The sequence below is a fragment of the Durio zibethinus genome, chromosome 8 (genome assembly GCF_047325235.1).
Source record: "Durio zibethinus cultivar Kanyao isolate XHJ-2024 chromosome 8, ASM4732523v1, whole genome shotgun sequence".
Lineage (NCBI taxonomy): Eukaryota > Viridiplantae > Streptophyta > Magnoliopsida > Malvales > Malvaceae > Durio > Durio zibethinus.
Window position 1 is genome coordinate 14,501,702 of NC_143169.1, and position 16,868 is coordinate 14,518,569.

The window sequence follows — 16,868 nt, forward strand, 5'->3', positions numbered from 1 at the left end:
GTTCTTGAACCCACCTACCACCCGTTCGATCCCCGGCTTGTGCATCCTGCCTCTCTGGTCTGTTGAACGTCTGCACGCTCGTTTCTTTGGTTGACTTAGGCATACGGAGTTCATCCCCAATCTAAGCATACGGAGTTCATTCCCAATCTAAGATCGGATCGGGTCGAGGGCTGCGGCAGTAGGATCGTAGCACGCAGGGGGGACTGGGTCGATCCTCGGCTTGCGCATTCTGTCTCTTTGGCCGGTTGAGCACCCGCATGCCCGTTTCGTGGGTTGGCTTCGGCATAGGGAGTTCATTCCATGTCTAAGCCCCAGCCGAACTGAGGGTTGTGGCAGCGAGATCGGCAGCATGTAGAAGGGGACCGGGTCGATCCCCGACTTACGCATTATGCCTCTCCGATCAGCTCAGTGCCCGCACGCTCGTTTCGTGGGTTGACTTAGGCATACGGAGTTCATTCCCAGTCTAAGATCAGATTGAACCGAGGGTTGCGACAGTAGGATCGACAGCACGCAGGGGGGATCGTACCGATCCCCGGCTTGCACATTTTGCCTCTCCAATCGGCTGAGCACCCGCACACTCGTTTCGTGGGCTGGCTTAGGCATACGGAGTTCATTGCATGTCTAAGCATACGGAGTTCATTCCCAGTCTAAGATCGGACTGGATTGAGGGTTGCGGTAGCAAGACCAGCAGCAGGATTGACAGCACACTGGGGGGGACCGGGCCAATCCCCGACTTACGCATTCTACCTCTTCGACTTGTTGAGCACCCGCACGCTCGTTTCATGGGTTGGCTTAGGCATACAAAGTTCATTCCATGTCTAAGCCCCAACCAGACTGAGGGTTGTGGTAGTAGGATCGATAACGGGATCGATAGCACGTAGAGGGAGATTGGGTTGATCCCCGACTTACGCATTATGCCTCTCTGACAGACCTCTTCGATCGGTTCAATTCCCACACGCTCGTTTCATGGGTTGACTTAGGCATATGGAGTTCATCCCCAGTTTAAGCTTACAGAGTTCAATCCCAGTCTAAGATCAGACTGGACCGAGGGTTGCAGTAGTAGGATCGACAGCATGCAAGGGGGACCGGGCCGATCTTCGGCTTGCACATTCTGTGTCTCCGACTGGCTGAGTGCCCGCATGCTCATTTCTTGGGTTGGCTTAGGCATACAGAGTTCATTCCATGTCTAAACCCCAGTCGGACCGAGGGTTATGGTAGCATGACCGGTAGCAGGATCGACAGCACGCCGAGGGGGATCGGGCTGATCCCCGACTTACACATTATGCCTCTCTGATCGGCCTCTTCAGCTGGCTGAGCCCCCGCATGCTCATTTCATGGGTTGACTTAGGCATACGAAGTTCATCCCCAGTCTAAGCATATGGAGTTCATTCCTAGTCTAAGATCAGACCGGACCGAGAGTTACGGTAGCAAGATCGATAACACACAGGAAGGACCGAGCCGATCCTTGACTTGTGCATTCTGCCTCTTCAGCCGGCTGAATGCTTGCACGCTCGTTTCGTGGGTTGGCTCAGGCATAGGGAGTTCATACCATGCCTAAGCATACGGAGTTCATTCCCAGTCTAAGATCAGACCGGATCGAGGGTTACGGTAGCAAGTCCAGCAGTCGGATCGGCAGCACGCAGGGGGGATCGGGTCGATCCCCGACTTGTGCATTCTGCCTCTTCGATCGGCCTCTACGGCTGGCTGAGCGCCCGTACGCTCGTTTCATGGGTTGACTTAGGCATACAGAGTTCATCCCTAGTCTAAGCATATGGATTTCATTCCCAGTCTAAGATAGGGCCAGACCGAAGGTTGTGACAGCAGGATCGATAGCATGTAGGGGGAACGGGCCGATCCCCGGCTTGCTCATTCTACTTCTCCGATCGACTGAGTGCCCGCACGCCCGTTTCATGGGTTGGTTTAGGCTTAGGGAGTTCATTCCATGTCTAAGCTCCAGTCGGACTGAAGGTTGTGCCAACGGGACTGGCAGCACACAGATGGGGACCGGGTCAATCCCCGACTTGTGCATTCTGCCTCTCCGATCGGCTGAACGACCGTACGCTCGTTTCGTGCGTTGGCTTAGGCATATGGAGTTCATTCCATGTCTAAGCATACAGAGTTCATTCCTAGTCTAAGATTTTGAGCCACGGTGCACATGCTAGGCTCGGGCATGTGCTGGTGCTGCATTTGTTTTGCCCGGGGCACCATCGTCGGAGCATCGTCGGAGAGCCTCACCGGCGACATTGGGGGTTTCGACGATTGAGGGGTTGGGGGTGTGCGCACATGATGTGCGATGGGTGCCGGTACTTGGCCCTTATATTGGCCCCCTATCCCTCATCAAACCTCGAGAACTCACACCCCCTTAAAGAGCATTTAAGATTTTATAGGTTTGCTGCCAGTAGCCATTAAAGTATCGAAAATGGGGACACTTTTTTGAAACGATCTGAAAATATTCTCCACTTCGAGTTTTTAGCTGATTTTTTTATGCATGCCAACAAAATACAAGGATCCCCTCTACCAAATTTGGGGACAAAACTCTTTCTAAAAAAATTTTAAAAAATCCCGAATCGTAAAAAGTTTTGAAAATCGTGAAAAATAAAAAACGGGTCGTCTTGCCACGAAACTTCACATGAAGGCTTAGGTGACCACTGTAGGAATTTACAAGCCATAAAAATGGCATTGGCATGGCAGAAATATGAAGATGTGCTTGAACCCACCTACCACCCATTCGATCCCCGACTTGCGCATTTTGCCTCTCTGGTCGGCTGAGCGTCTGCACGCTCATTTTATGTGTTGACTTAGGCATACGGAATTCATCCCAGTCTAAACATATGGAGTTCATTCCCAGTCTAAGATCAAACCAGACCGAGGGTTGCGACAGCAGGATCGACAATATGCAGGGGAGACCGGATCGATCCCCGGCTTACGAATTTTGCATCTCTGATTGACTGAGAGCCTGCACGCCCATTTCGTAGGTTGGCTTAAGCATAGCGAGTTCATTCCATGTTTAAGCCCCAACCGGATCGAGGGTTGTGGCAGTGGGACCGACAGCACGTAGAGGGGCACCGAACCGATCCCCGGTTTCGCATTATGCCTCTCCGACTGGCTCAGCGCCCGCACGTACATTTCATGGGTTGGCTTAGGCATACGGAGTTCATTCCCAGTCTAGGATCATACTAGACCGAGGGTTGTGGTAGCAGGATCGACAGCACACGGGGGGGACCGGGCAGATCCCCGGCTAGCGCGTTTTACCTCTCCGACCAGCTGAGCGTCCACACGCTTGTTTCGTGGGTTGGCTTAGGCATACGGAGTTCATTCCATGTCTAAACCCTAGTCGGGCCGATGGTTGTGGCAGCAGGACCGGTAACGGGATCGACAGCACACAGAGGGGGATCGAGCTGATCCCTGGCTTGCACATTATGCCTCTTCGGCTAGCCTCTTTGGCCAACCTCTCCGGCCAGCCTCTCCGACCGGTTGAGCACTCGCACACTCGTTTCGTGGGTTGACTTAGGCATACGGAGTTCATCCCCAGTCTAAGCATAGGGAGTTCATTCCCAGTCTAAGATCAGACCGAATCGAGGGTTACGGCTGTAGGATTGGCAGAATGTAGGGGGGACCAGGTCGATCCCTGGCTTGTGCATTCTGCCTCTCCGGTCAGCTGAGCACCCGCACGCCCATTTTGTGGGTTGGCTTAGGCATAGGGAGTTCATTCCATGTCTAAGCCCCAGCCAGACCAAGGGTTGTGGCAGTGGGACCGGCAGCACACAGAGGGGAAATAGGTCGATTCTCGACTTGCACATTCTGCCTCTCCGACCGGCTGAGCACCCGCACGCTCATTTCGTTGGTTGGCTTAGGCATACGGAGTTCATTCCATGTCTAAGCATACAGAGTTCATTTCCAGTCTAAGAGTTTGAGCCACGGTGCACATACTGGGCTCGGGCATGTTCTGGTGTCGCATTTTTTTCGCCCGAGGCACCATCGTCGGAGCATCGTCGGAGAGCCTAATCGGCGGCATTGGGGGTTCCGGCGATTGGGGGGGCTAGGGGGTGTGCGCACATGATGTGCGATGGGTACTGGTACTTGGCCCTTATATTGGCCTCCTATCCCTCATCAAACGTCGATAACTCACCCCCCTTAAAGAGCATTTGAGATTTTATAGGTTCACTCTAGTAGCCATTAAAGTGTCTGAAATGGGGACACTTTTTTCAAACGGTCACAAAATCTTCTCTACTTCGAGTTTTTAGCTGAATTTTTTTGTGCATGCCAAGAAAAATAAAAGGATCACCTCTACCAAATTTAGGGACAAAACTCTTTCTAAAAAAATTTTAAAAAATCCCAAACCGCAAAAAGTTTCAAAAATCGTGAAAAATAGAAACGGGTTGTCTTGCCACGAAACTTCACATGAAGGCTTAGGGGAAAATTGTATGAATTTACAAGCCATAAAAATGGCATTGGCATGGTAGAAATATGAAGATGTGCTTGAACCCACTTACCATCCATTCGATTCTTGGCTTGCGCATCCTGTTTCTGTGGTCGGTTGAGCGTTCGCACGCTCGTTTCATGGGTTGACAAAGGCATACGGAGTTCATCCCCAGTCTAAGCATATGGAGTTCATTCCCAGTCTAAGATCAGACAGGATCGAGGGTTACGGTAGCAGGATAGATAGCACGTAAGAGGGATCGGATCGATCTTCGGGTTGCAGCAGTCTAAGATCAGATCGATCCCAGTCTAAGATCAGATCAAATTGAGGGTTGCAGCAGCAGGATCGATAGCATGCAGGGGAGATCGAGTTGATCCCTGGCTTGCACATTCTGCCTCTTCGGTCGGCTGAGTGCCCGCACGCATGTTTCATGGGTTGGCTTAGGCATAGGAAGTTCATTCCTTGTCTAAGCCCCAGTCGGACCGAGGGATGTGGCTGCAAGACTGGCAGCACGTAGAGGGCGACTGGGCTGATCCCTGGCTTGCGCATTATGCCTCTCTAGTCGGCTCAGCTCCTGCACGCTCATTTTTGGGTTGACTTAGGCATACGGAGTTCATTCCCAGTCTAAGCTCAGACCAGACTGAGGGTTGAGGCAACAGGATGGACAGCACGTAAGGGGGAACCGGGCTGATCCCCGGCTAGCGCATTCGGCATCTCCGACTGGCTGAGTGCCCGCACGCTCGTTTCGTGGGTCAGCTTCGACATATGGAGTTCATTCCATGTCTAAGCATATGTAGTTCATTCCCAGTCTAAGATTAGACCGGACCGAGGGTTGCTGCAGTAGGACCAGTAGTAGGATCGGCAGCACGTAGGGGGGACCGGGCCGATCCCCGACTTGTGCATTCTCCCTCTCCGGTCGGTTGATCACCCGTACGCTAGTTTCATGGGTTGGCTTACGCATACGGAGTTCATTCCATGTTTAAGCCCCAGCCAGACCCAGGGTTGTGGTAGTAGGACTGGCAGCAGGACCAACAGCACGCAGAAGGGGATTGGGCTGATCCTTGGCTTGTGCATTATACCTCTCCGACCGACTGAGCGCCCGTACGTTCGTTTCATGGTTTGACTTAGGCATACGGAGTTCATCCTCAGTCTAAGCATACGGAGTTCATTCCCAGTCTAAGATTGGATCAGACTGAGGGTTGCGGTAGCAGGATCGATAGCACGCAGGGGTGGATCGAGAAGATCCTCGGCTTGCGTATTCTGCCTTTCCGGTCGACTGAGCACCTGCACGCACGTTTCGTGGGTTGGCTTTGGCATATAGAGTTCATTCTATGTCTAAGCATACGAAGTTCATTCCATGTCTAAGTATACGAATTGCATTCCCAGTCTAAGATTTTGAGCCACAGTGCACATGCTGGGCTCGACCACGTGCTGGTGCCGCATTTTTTTTGCCCGAGGCAGCATCGCCGGAGCATCGTCGGAGAGCCTAACTAACGGCATTGCGGGTTTCGGTGATTGGGGAGCCAAGGGGTGTGCGCATATGATGTGCGATGGGTGCTGGTACTTGGCCCTTATATTGGCCCCCTATCCCTCATCAAACCTTGAGAACTCACACCCCCTTCAAGAGCATTTGAGATTTTATAGGTTTGCTGCCAGTAGCCATTAAAGTGTCTAAAATGGGGACACTTTTTTCAAACGGTCACAAAATCTTCTCCACTACGAGTTTTTAGCTGAATTTTTTTTGTGCATGCCAACAAAAATACAAGGATCAGTTCTACCAAATTTAGGGAGAAAACTCTTTCTAAAAAAATTTTAAAAACCACAAAAAGTTTTGAAAATCGTGAAAAATAGAAAACAGTTCATATTGCCACGAAACTTCACGTGAAGGCTTAGGGGATCATTGTATGCATTTACAGGCCACAAAAATGGCATTGGCATGGTAGAAATATGATGATCTGCTTGAACCTACCTACCACCCGTTCGATCCCCAGCTTGCGCATCCTGCCTCTCTTGTCGACTGAGCACCCACACGCTCGTTTCGTGTGTTGACTTAGGCATACGGAGTTCATTCCTAGTCTAAGATGAAAATGGACTGAGGGTTGAGACAGCAGGATCGGTAGCACACAAGGGGGACCGGGCAGATCCCCGGCTTGCGTATTCTGCCTCTCCGGCCGATCGAGCGCCCGCATGCTCGTTTTGTGGGTCAGCTTCTGTATATGGAGTTCATTCTATGTCTAAGCATACGGAGTTCATTCCCAGTCTAAGATCAGACTGGACCGAGGGTTCCGACAGCAGGACCAACAACAGGATCGACAGCACGCAGGGGGGATCGGGTCGATCCTTAATTTGCGCATTCTACCTCTCCGGTCGGCTGAGCACCTGCACGCTTATTTCATGGGTTGGCTTAGGCATACAGAGTTGATTCCATGTCTAAGCCCCAGCCAAACCCAGGGTTATGGCAGCAGGACCGGCAGTGGGATCGGCAGCACGCAGAAAGGGACCGGGCTGATCCTCGGCTTACGTATTATGCCTCTCCAATCGGCTGAGCGCCTGCACGCTCATTTCGTGGGTTGACTTAGGCATACGAAGTTCATCCCCAGTCTAAGCATACGAAGTTCATTCCCAGTCTAAGATCGAATCAAATCGAGGGTTGCGACAATAGGATCGACAGCACGCAGGGGGGACCGGGTCGATCCTCGGCTTGTGCATTCTGCCTCTCTGATCGGTTGAGCACCCACACGCTCATTTCGTGGGTTGGATTAGGCATACGGAGTTGATTCCATGTCTAAGCCCCAACCAAACCGAGGGTTGTGGTAGCAGGACTGGCAGCGGGATCGACAGCACGCAGAGGGGGGCTAGGTTGATCCCCGACTTGCGCATTATGCCTCTTCGGTCGGCCTCTTCGATCGGCTGAGCGCCTGCACGCTCGTTTCGTGGGTTGACTTAGGCATATGGAATTCATTCCCAGTCTAAGCATACGAAGTTCATTCCCAGTCTAAGTATACGGAGTTCATTCCCAGTCTAAGATCAGATCGGACTGAGGGTTGCGACAGTAGGATCAATAGCACGTAGGGGGGACCGGGCCGATCCCGGCTTGCGCATTCGGCCTCTCCGGCTCGCTGCACGCCTGCACACCCATTTCATGGGTTGGCTTAGGCATAGGGAGTTCATTCCATGCCTAAGCCCCAGTCGGACTGAGAGTTGTTGCAGCGGGACGGACAGCACGCAGAGGGGGACTAGGCCGACCCTAGGATTGCGCATTATGCCTCTTCGGCCGGCTCAGCGCCCGTATGCTCATTTCGTGGGTTGACTTATGCATACAGAGTTTAGTCCCAGTATAAGATCGGACCGAACCAAGGGTTGCGGCAATAGGATTGACAGCATGTAGGGGGGACCGGACCATCCCAGGCTTGCGCACTTTGCCTCTCCGGCCGGTTGAGCGCCCGCACGCACGTTTCGTGGGTTGGCTTAGGCATACAGATTTCATAGCATGTCTAAGCATACGGAGTTCATTCCCAGTCTAAGATTTTGAGCCACGGTGCACATACTGGGCTTGGCCATGTGCTGGTGCCGCATTTTTTTTTCCCGAGGCACCATCGTCAGAGCATCGCCGGAGAGCCTAACCGGCAGCATTGGGGGTTTCGACGATTGGGGGGGCTGGGGGGTGTGCGCACATGATGTGCGATGGGTGCTGGTACTTGGCCCTTATATTTTCCCCCTATTCCTTATCAAACCTCGAGAACTCACACCCCCTTAAAGAGCATTTGAGATTTTATAGGTTTGCTGCCAGTAGCCATTAAAGTGTCTGAAATGGGGACACTTTTTTCAAACGGTCACAAAATCTTCTCCACTTCGAGTTTTTAGCTGAATTTTTTTTTGCATACCAAAAAAAATACAAGGATCACCTCTACCAAATTTGGGAATAAAACTCTTTCTAAAAAAATTTTAAAAAATCCCGAACCGCAAAAAGTTTTGAAAATTGTGAAAAATAGAAAATGATTCCTCTTGCCACGAAACTTCACATGAAGGCTTAGGGGACCATTGTATGAATTTACAAGCCATAAAAATGGCATTGGTATGGCAGAAATATGAAGATGTGCTTGAACCCACCTACCACCCGTCTGATCCCCGGCTTGCGCATCCTGCCTCTCTGGTCGACTGAACGCCCGCACGCTCGTTTTGTGGGTTAACTTAAGCATACGGAGTTCATCCCCAGTTTAAGCATACAGAGTTGATTCCCAGTCTAAGATCGGACCGGATCGAGGGTTGTGGCAGCAGGATCGACAGCAAGCATAATGGATCGAGCCGATCGTCGGCTTGCGCATTTTGCCTCTCCAGCCGGCTAAGCACCGGCATGGCCGTTTCATGGGTTGGCTTAGGCATAGGGAATTCATTCCATGTCTAAGCCCTAGCCAGACCGAGGGTTGTCACAGCAGGACCGGCAGCATGTAGAGGGGGACCGGGCCGATCCCCAGCTTGAGCATTATGCCTCTTCGCTGGCTCAGTGCCTGCACGCTCGTTTCGTGGGTTGAGTTAGGCATACGGAGTTCATTCCTAATCTAAGATTGGACCAGACCGAGGGTTACGGCAGCAAGATCGACAGCACGTAGGGTAGGACCGGGCCGTTCCCCGGCTTGCCCATTCTGCCACTCCGACCGACTGAGCGCCCGCACGCTCCTTTCGTGGGTTGGCTTAGGCATACGGAGTTCATTACATGTCTAAGCATACGGAGTTCATTCCCAGTCTAAGATTTTGAGCCACGATGCACATGCTGGGCTCGGGCATGAGCTGGTACCACATTTTTTTTGCCCGGGGCACTATCGCCGGAGCATCGCCAGAGAGCCTAACCGACGACATTATGGGTTCCAGCGATTGGGGGGGTCGGGGGGTGTGCACACATGATGTGCGATGGGTGCTGGCACTTGGCCCTTATATTGGCCCCCTATCCCTCATCAAACCTCGAGAACTCACACCCCCTTAAAGCGCATTTGAGATTTTATAGGTTTGCTGCCAGTAGTCATTAAAGTGTTCGAAATGGGGACACTTTTTTCAAACGGTCACAAAATCTTCTCCACTTTGACTTTTTTGCTGAATTTTTTTATGCATGCCAAAAAAAATACAAGGATCACCTATAACAAATTTGGGGACAAAACTCTTTCTAAAAAAATTTTAAAAAATCCCGAACCGTAAAAAGTTTCAAAAATTGTGAAGAATAGAAAATAGGTCGTCTTGCCACGAAACTTCACATGAAGGCTTAGGGGAAAATTGTATGAATTTACAAGCCATAAAAATGGCATTGGCATGGTAGAAATATGAAGATGTGCTTGAACCCACCTACCATCCATTCGATTCTTGGCTTACGCATCCTGCCTCTGTGGTCAGTTGAGCGTTCGCACGCTCGTTTCATGGGTTGACAAAGGCATACGAAGTTCATCCACAATCTAAGCATACGGAATTCATTCCCAGTCTAAGATCAGATAGGATCGAGGGTTACGGCAGTAGGATAGACAGCACGTAAGAGGGATCGGATCGATCCTCGGGTTGCAGCAGTCTAAGATCGGATCGATCCCAGTCTAAGATTAGATCAAACCGAGGGTTGCAGCAGCAGGATCGATAGCATCTAAGGGAGATCGAATTGATCCCTGGCTTGCGCATTCTGCCTCTTCGGTCGGCTGAGTGCCCGCACGCACGTTTCATGGGTTGGCTTAGGCATAGGGAGATCATTCCATGTCTAAGCCCCAGCCGGACCGAGGGTTGTGGCAGCAGGACTGGTAGCACGTAGAGGGGGACTGAGCTGATCCCTGGCTTACGTATTATGCCTCTCCGGTCGTCTCAGCGCCCGTACGCTCATTTTGTGGGTTGACTTAGGCATATGGAGTTCATTCCCAGTCTAAGATCGGACTGGACCGAGGGTTGAGGCAACAAGATGGACAGCGTATAAGGAGGAATCAGGCCGATCCCCGGCTAGCGCATTCGGCGTCTCCGGCTGGCTGAGTGCCCGCACGCTCGTTTCGTGAGTCAGCTTCGACATATGGAGTTCATTCCCAGTCTAAGATCAGACAGGATCGAGGGTTACGGCAGCAGGATAGATAGCACGTAAGAGGGATAGGATCGATCTTTGGGTTGCAGTAGTCTAAGATCAGATCGATCCCAGTCTAAGATCAGATCAAACTAAGGGTTGCAGTAGCAGGATCGATAGCATGCAGGAGAGATCGAGTTGATCCCTGGCTTGCTCATTCTGCCTTTTCGGTCGGCTGACTGCCCGCACGCATGTTTCGTGGGTTGGCTTAGGCATAGGGAGTTCATTCCTTGTCTAAGCCCCAGTCGGACCGAGGGTTGTGGTTGCAATACTGGCAGCACGTAGAGGGGGACTGGGCTGATCTCTGGCTTGCACATTATGCCTCTTCGGTCGGCTTAGCGCTTGCACGCTCATTTTTGGGTTGACTTAGGCATACGGAGTTCATTCCCAGTCTAAGATCAGACCGGACTGAGGGTTGAGGCAACAGGATAGACAGCGCATAAGGGGGAATCGGGCTGATCCCCAGCTAGCGCATTCGGTGTCTCCGTCGGCTGAGTGCCCGCACGCTTGTTTCGTGGGTCAGCTTCGACATATGGAGTTCATTCCATGTCTAAGCATATGTAGTTCATTCCCAGTCTAAGATTAGATTGGACCGAGGGTTGCTGCAGTAGGACCAGTAGTAGGATCGACAGCACGTAGGGGGGACCGGGCCGATCCCCGGCTTGTGCATTCTCCCTCTCCGGCCGGTTGATCACCCGTACGCTCGTTTCATGGGTTGGCTTAGGCATACGAAGTTCATTCCATGTCTAAGCCCCAGCCAGACCCAGGGTTGTGGTAGCAGGACTGGCAGCAGGATCAACAGCACGCAGAAGGGGATCGGGCTGATCCCTGGCTTATGCATTATACCACTTCGGTCGACTGAGCGCCCGTACGTTCGTTTCGTGGTTTGACTTAGGCATACGGAGTTCATCCTCAGTCTAAGCATACGGAGTTCATTCCCAGTCTAAGATTGGATCAGACTGAGGGTTGTGGTAGCAGGATCGATAGCACGCAGGGGTGGATCGAGAAGATCCTCGGCTTGCATATTCTACCTTTCCGATCGACTGAGCGCCTACACGCACGTTTCGTGGGTTGGCTTTGGCATATAGAGTTCATTCTATGTCTAAGCATACGGAGTTCATTCCATGTCTAAGCATACGGATTGCATTCCCAGTCTAAGATTTTGAGCCACAGTGCACATGCTGGGCTCAACCATGTGCTAGTGCCGCATTTTTTTCGCCCGAGGCAGCATCGTCGGAGCATCGTCGGAGAGCCTAACTAGCGGTATTGCGGGTTTCGACGATGAGGGAGCCAAGGGGTGTGCGCATATGATGTGCGATGGGTGCTGGTACTTGGCCCTTATATTGGCCCCCTATCCCTCATCAAACCTTGAGAACTCACACCCCCTTCAAGAGCATTTGAGATTTTATAGGTTTGCTGCCAGTAGCCATTAAAGTGTCTAAAATGGGGACACTTTTTTCAAACGGTCACAAAATCTTCTCCACTACGAGTTTTTAGCTGAATTTTTTTTGTGCATGCCAAAAAAAATACAAGGATCAGCTCTACCAAATTTGGGGAGAAAACTCTTTCTAAAAAAGTTTTAAAAAATCCCGCACCACAAAAAGTTTTGAAAATCGTGAAAAATAGAAAACATGTCATATTGCCACGAAACTTCACATGAAGGCTTAGGGGATCATTGTATGAATTTACAAGCCATAAAAATGGCATTGGCATGGCAGAAATATGACGATGTGCTTGAACCCACCTACCACCTGTTCGATCCCCGGCTTACGCATCCTGCCTCTCTTGTCGACTGGGCACTCGCACGCTCGTTTCGTGTGTTGACTTAGGCATACGGAGTTCATCCCCAGTCTAAGCATACGGAGTTCATTCCCAGTCTAAGATGAAAATGGACCGAGGGTTGAGACAGCAGGATCGGTAGCACACAGGGGGGATCGGGCCGATCCCCGGCTTGCACATTCTGCCTCTCCGGTCGATCGAGCGCCCGCATGCTCGTTTCGTGGGTCGGCTTCTGTATATGGAGTTCATTCCATGTCTAAGCATACGGAGTTCATTCCCAGTCTAAGATCAAACTGGACCGAGGATTCCGATAGCAGGACCAACAGCAGGATCGACAGCACGCAGGGGGGATCGACAGCACGCAGGGGGGATCGGGCCGATCTTTGATTTGCGCATTCTACCTCTCCGGTCGGCTGAGCGCCTACACGCTTATTTCATGGGTTGGCTTAGGCATACGAAGTTGATTCCATGTCTAAGCCCCAGCCAAACCCAGGGTTATGGCAGCAGGACCGGCAGTGGGATTGGCAGCACGCAGAAGGGGACCGGGTTGATCCTCGGCTTACGCATTATGCCTCTCCGATCGGCTGAGCGCCCGCACGCTCATTTCATTGGTTGACTTAGGCATACGGAGTTCATCCCCAGTCTAAGCATACGAAGTTCATTCCTTGTCTAAGATCGGATCAAACCGAGGGTTGCGACAGTAGGATCGACAGCACGCAGGGGATACCGGGTCGATCCCCGGCTTGTGCATTCTGCCTCTCTGATCGGCTGAGCACCCACTTGCTCATTTCGTGGGTTTGATTAGGCATACAGAGTTCATTCCATGTCTAAGCCCCAACCAGATCGAGGGTTGTGGTAGCAGGACTGGCAGCGGGATCGACAGCACGTAGAGGGGGGCTGGGTTGATCCCCGACTTGCGCATTATGCCTCTCCGGCTGGCCTCTCCGATCGGCTGAACGCCTGTACGCTCGTTTCGTGGGTTGACTTAGGCATACGGAATTCATGCCCAGTCTAAGCATATGAAGTTCATTCCCAGTCTAAGATCAGACCGGACCGAGGGTTGCGACAGTAGGATCAGTAGCACGCAGGGGGGACCGAGCTGATCCCAGCTTACGCAGTCTGCCTCTCCGGCTCGCTACGCGTCCGCACACCCGTTTTGTGGGTTGGCTTAGGCATAGGGAGTTCATTCCATGCCTAAGCCCCAGTCGGACTGAGAGTTGTTACAGCGGGACCGACAGCACGTAGAGGGGGACCAGGCCGATCCCCGGATTGCGCATTATGCCTCTTCGGTCGGCTCAGCGCCCGTATGCTCATTTCGTGGGTTGAGTTATGGATACAGAGTTCATTCCCAGTATAAGATTGGACCGAACCGAGGGTTGTGGCAGCAGGATTGACAGCATGTAAGGGGGACCGGACCATCCCAGGCTTGCGCACTTTGCCTCTCTGGCTAGTTAAGCGCCCGCCTGCACGTTTCATGGGTTGGCCTAGGCATACGGATTTCATTCCATGTCTAAGCATACGGAGTTCATTCCCAGTCTAAGATTTTGAGCCACGGTGCACATACTGGGCTTGGCCATGTGCTGGTGCCGCATTTGTTTTTCCCGAGGCACCTCGTCAGAGCATCGCCGGAGAGCCTAACCGGCGGAATTGGGGGTTTCGACGATTGGGGGGGCTGGGGGGTGTGCGCACATGATGTGCGATGGGTGCTGGTACTTGGCCCTTATATTGTCCCCCTATCCCTAATCAAACCTCGAGAACTCACACCCCCTTAAAGAGCATTTGAGATTTTATAGGTTTGCTGCCAGTAGGCATTAAAGTGTCTAAAATGGGGACACTCTTTTCAAACGGTCTCAAAATCTTCTCCACTTCGAGTTTTTAGCTGAATTTTTTTGTGCATGCCAACAATTGTATGAATTTTAAAAAATCCCGAACCGTAAAAAGTTTTGAAAATTGTGAAAAATAGAAAACGATTCCTCTTGCCACAAAACTTCACATGAAGGCTTAGGGGACCATTGTATGAATTTACAAGCCATAAAAATGGCATTGGCATGGCAGAAATATGAAGATGTGCTTGAACCCACCTACCACCCGTCTGATCCCCGGCTTGCGCATCCTGCCTCTCTGGTCGACTGAACGCCCGCACGCTCGTTTCGTGGGTTAACTTAGGCACACGGAGTTCATCCCTAGTTTAAGTATACGGAGTTGATTCCCAGTCTAAGATCGGACCGGACCGAGGGTTGTGGCAGCAAGATCGACGGCAAGCAGGGTGGATCGAGTTGATTGTCGGCTTTTGCATTTTGCCTCTCCAGCCTGCTAAGCATCGGCACGGCCGTTTCGTGGGTTGGCTTAAGCATAGGGAATTCATTCCATGTCTAAGCACTAGCCAGATCAAGGGTTGTCGCAGCAGGACCGGCAGCATGCAGAGGGGGACCGAGCCGATCCTCAGCTTGCGCATTATGCCTCTTCGTCGGCTCAGCGCTTGCACGCTCATTTCGTGGGTTGACTTAGGCATACGGAGTTCATTCCTAATCTAAGATTGGACTAGACCGAGGGTTACGGCAGCAAGATCGATAGCATGTAGGGGGGACCGGGCCGTTCCCCGGCTTGCGCATTCTGCTATTTCGGCCGACTGAGCGCCCACACGTTCCTTTCGTGGGTTGGCTTAGGCATACGGAGTTCATTACATGTCTAAGCATATGGAGTTCATTCCCAGTCTAAGATTTTGAGCCACGATGCACATGCTGGGCTCGGGCGTGAGCTGGTGCCACATTTTTTTCGCCCGGGGCACTATCGCCGGAGCATCGCCAGAGAGCCTAACCGACGACATTAGGGGTTCCAGCGATTGGGGGGGTCGGGGGGTGTGCACACATGATGTGCGATGGGTGCTGGCACTTGGCCCTTATATTGGCCCCCTATCCCTCATCAAACCTCGAGAACTCACACCCCCTTAAAGCGCATTTGAGATTTTATAGGTTTGCTGCCAGTAGTCATTAAAGTGTCTGAAATGGGGACACTTTTTTCAAACGGTCACAAAATCTTCTCCACTTCGACTTTTTTGCTGAATGTTTTTATGCATGCCAAAAAAAATACAAGGATCACATATACCAAATTTTTTGACAAAACTCTTTCTAAAAAAATTTAAAAAAATCCTGAACCTCAAAAAGTTTCAAAAATCGTGAAAAATAGAAAACAGGTCGTCTTGCCACGAAACTTCACATGAAGGCTTAGGGGACCATTGTATGAATTTATAAGCCATAAAAATGGCATTGGAATGGCAGAAATATGAAGATGTGCTTGAACCCACCTATCACTCATTCAATCCTCGGCTTACGCATCCTACCTCTCTGGTCGACTGAGCGCCCGCACGCTCGTTTCATGGGTTAACTTAGGCGTACGGAGTTCATCCCTAGTCTAAGCATACGGATTTCATTCGTAGTCTAGGATCCGATCGGACCGAGGGTTACGATAGTAGGATCGACAGCATGCGGGGGAACTGGGCCAATCCTCAGCTTACGCATTCTGCCTCTTCGGTTGGCTGAGCACCCGCATGCCTGTTTCATGAATTGGCTTAGGCATAGGGAGTTCATTCCATATCTAAGCCCCAGCCAGATCGAGGGTTGTGGCAGCTAGACTGACAGCACACAGAGGGGGATTGGGTCGATCCCCGGCTTGCGCATTATGCCTCTTCGACCGGCTCAATGCTCGCACGCTTATTTCGGGAGTTGACTTATGCATATGGAGTTTATTCCCAGTCTAAGATTGGACCAGACCGAAGGTTGCAGTAGCAGGATCGACAGCACGCAGAGGGGATCGAGCTGATCCTCGGCTTGCGTATTCTGCCTCTCTGGTCGACTGAGTGCCCACACGCTCGTTTCGTGGGTTAGCTTAGGCATACAGAGTTCATTCCATGTCTAAGTGTGCGGAGTTCATTCCATGTCTAAGCGTGTGGAGTTCATTCCATGTCTAAGATTTTGAGCCACGGTGCACATGCTGGGCTTGGGCATGTGCTGGTGCCACATTTTTTTCGCCCGAGGCACCATCGTCGGAGCATCACCAGAGAGCCTAACCATCGGCATTGGGGGTTCCGGTGATTGGGGGGGCCGGGGGGTGTGCGCACATGATGTGCTATGTGTGCTAGTACTTGGCCCTTATATTGTCCCCCCATCCCTCATCAAACCTCGAGAACTCACACCCCCTTAAAGAGCATTTTAGATTTTATAGGTTTGCTGCCAGTAGCCATTAAAGTGTCTGAAATGGGGACACTTTTTTAAAACGGTCACAAAATCTTCTCCACTTCGAGTTTTTAGCTGAATTTTTTTTGTGGATGCCAAAAAAAATACAAGGATCATCTCCTCCAAATTTAGGGACAAAACTTTTTCTAAAAAATTTTTAAAAAATCTCGAACCGTAATTCAAAAATTGTGAAAAATAAAAAATGGGTCGTCTTGCCACGAAACTTCACATGAAGGCATAGGGGACCATTGTATGAATTTACAAGCCATAAAAATGGCATTAGCACGGAAGAAATATGAAGATGTGCTTGAACCCACCTAACACCCGTTTGATCCCCAGCTTACGCATCCTGCCTCTC